Genomic DNA, 3,401 nt, shown 5'->3' with positions numbered 1-3,401 from the left:
AAAGAGTATGTTGATCAACAAACTAATAACAAGTCTACGTAAGTGTTCATAAAGGTCTTCTAGGTATAGTGTAAGATGGAATCTCTGGATGGAAACTCTGGGTGATAAGTAGGCCCTGAAGGAGAAGCTCTCCTGAATGAGATTAGTGGTTTTAGGAGGGAGACCCCAGAGAGATTCCTTAACCTTTTTCACCATGCATGGTAATAACAAAATGGTGGTAAAGGCAGCAGGTCTTCACAACACATGAAATCTGCCCAAATATTGGTCTTGACACTTCCTAGCCTTCAAAACTGTAAGAAGTAGATTTCTGTTTATTGACAAGTCATCCAGCTTATAATATTTTTTATAGCAGCCAGCAACAGACTAAGATGAACACTGTCATGGAGTCTTCTGTTTTTGCAATTTTTAAAGCACTTTTGAAACTTCTAAGAAATGTAGGATATTTTACTAATCAAGTTGGTTTTGCACAAAGTTTCTAGCCTAAATACTCTTTTTCAGAAAGCTGAGTATGAAATCAATGAGAAAAACCAGCAATAGAGAATAGTCTAATTATCATTTAGAGTATAATTAATGCATCTTATAATTAATTAATAAAGACTAACCTCAATGAGACCCTTAGACTTCTACATCATTTCTAGGTGTATCAATTTTATATAACCATCTCATATTAAGAAGGAAAGGGGACCAAAGTTTAGAATTTAAAAAGGAAAATGTGAAGGTCAGCTTTAATCTTTATAGCTATAATAAAAGTGAAACAACTTTTTACTAAATTCAAAGGTTAAATAAAGGAATCAAGAAAAAGAAAAAGTATGTCCAAGACAATTAGTTTAAACTCCAGAAGATAAAATTTACCCAAGAGATAGACTATAAAACTAGCGGAAGCCTTCTCTTTTTAACAATAACAAATTTACCTTTTATTTAATATTTTTTTCTAAATATATACCATGTAAAAAAACTTTCCCTGCAAGTAATTTAAACTTTAATTTCTAGAGGGAAAAAACTGCAAATTTTTAAATTGTTTCCTTTTTTGTTTTCTAAGTAAATGAGTGTCTTAAATATAAAGGCTGTTTCATTTGACTCATTGAGAAGCTCTTCTGCTTTTTAAGGTAACTATATTTAGTTAGAAGATAATTCTGTAGCTGCATAGAAGGACAACCTTGACAGTACTGATCAAGCATTTTGTTGTTACAACACAGTGCAAAATGCATGTGGATAAGAAAATTCTTCCCCAGGCAAGTGGAAACTTCATGTGTCTATTTAGGTTTTCAATTTAATCTTTGGTTTTATTTTCTTAATATATGCAGATCTTGTTTAATCTTAAATTATAATATTTCTTACAGTTTTAGGACTTTTTTGTTTTTGGTACTAGAGATGGAACCCATGGGCATTCTAACTCCAAGCTACACCCCAGCCCTATTTTTTTATTCTTTATTTTGAAACAGGGTCTCAATGAGTTGTAAAGGGCCTCACTAAGTAGTTGAGGCTGTCTGAGAACCACATCCTCCTGTCTCAGCCTCACAGACTGGGATTACAAGCATGCACCACCAGCATGTCTTAGGGCCAGCAGTCTTAGGACTTTTCACAGAACTCATGATCACTTGATTCTTTAAAAATATTCTATGCAGCAAGCAAGTCAGAGATTGTTACTGTCATTTCACAGATGAAGAAAGTAACTTAAAAATATAAAGATGAAGAAAGTAACTTAGAAATATATAAAGTGGTTAAATGCCACTGCAAGTGGCAGCTGAACTCTGCTTTCAAGACAGGCAGGTAATACTTCACCTGCCTTCTGTCTTCCACCATAGAAGGTAAACTTCCAAAAGTCTCCATTGTTCACTGCTCTAACTGCTGAATCTAGAACCTGGTCTAGGAAGAATCATTCTTAAATAAATGAATAGTAATATATTCAGAGAGTGGATATAAACACCCACAACAATAGCTGCATTCAGGGAAAGAGGACAGAAACTGAATTTTGAAAAATGTGAGAAATCTGTATTTGCATTACATATGTTGTGCTCTTTTATTTTTAATAAGGTTTTAAGATACAAATCACACATTTTTTCATATAGTATATGGAGGTATAACTGACTTGCAAAAAACTACACATACATTTAACGTATATATCTTGGTCAATTGGGACATATTCATGCACCCATGATAAGATCATCACAATCAAAGTATTAAACTTATTCATCACCTCAAAATATGTCCGTATGTGCTTTTGTAAATCACCCATTTAAAATGTAGAATTCGAGCCAAGTGTGGTGGAACACGCTTGTAATCCCCGTGCTTGGGAGGCTGAGACAGGAGGATCACACAGGTTCGAAGCCAGCCTCAGCTACTTAGTGAGGCTTTCAGCAACTTAGTGAGACTCTGTTTCCAAATAAAATATAAAAAAGGTCTGGGAGTATAGCCCAGAGGTAGATAGCCTCTGGGTTCCACCCCCAGTACCACCAAAATAAATAAATAAATTAATTAATTAATCAATTAATTAAAATGTAGAATTCGCTGGGGTGTGGTGGTATATGCTTATAATCCCAGCATTAGGGAAGTGGAGACCGGAGAGGATCACAGTTCAGGGACAGCCTCAGCTACTTAGCAAGGCCCTTTGCAACTCAGCGAGACTCTGTTTCAAAAAATATAAAGACTAAAAAATAGGACTGGGGGTGTAGCTCAGAGGTAGAATTCCCTTGGATTCCATTCCCAGGACTGCAACAAATTAAATAAACAAACAAACAAACAAATAAATAAACGTAGAATTCAATTATTTTTATAGATTTGTGTAACCAAACCACAATATAATTTTAGAGAATTTCTATCACCCCCAAAGACTGTTCACATCTATGTTCAGTTCCCCATTCCAACCTCATGTTCCAGGTAATTTAACTTTCTGTTAAAGTTGCCATTTTTTTTTAAATCTCTTGTGTCATGCTTCTTTTATGTAGCATGGTTTTTGGGGGTTCTGGTTAAATGGAAAGCAATATTCAATTGTTTTTATATACTCTGTTTCATTTATCCATTCCCCAATTAATGGACATTGAGTTTGTCTCCACTTGGTTGAAAATAAATTGACCGTAAGGGTTTGTTCCTAGCCTCTCAGTTCTGTTCCATGGACTTATACGAGGGATTATGTTCTTGCTTGCATCGCCTTTAGGCATTTACTTATTCACTCATTCAAGATAATATTTTTGTTTCCATCATATGTTGAATATTGTGCTGTGCAATGAAGTTGAATAAATGATGTATCTTCATCTCTAATTAGAGTCAAAATTAAGGTAAGAGGCTGGTAAAGTCTACTTTATTTTTTAAACGTTTTTTATTGGTGCATTGTAGTCATGCATCTTAATGGAGTACAAGATGGTGGAGGCATACATGCACATATCACCCAATTAGCCCTTAAC

Source organism: Muscardinus avellanarius, assembly GCF_963383645.1.
Source record: "Muscardinus avellanarius genome assembly, chromosome: 7".
Taxonomy (NCBI): domain Eukaryota; kingdom Metazoa; phylum Chordata; class Mammalia; order Rodentia; family Gliridae; genus Muscardinus; species Muscardinus avellanarius.
This window is presented reverse-complemented; position numbering follows the sequence as displayed.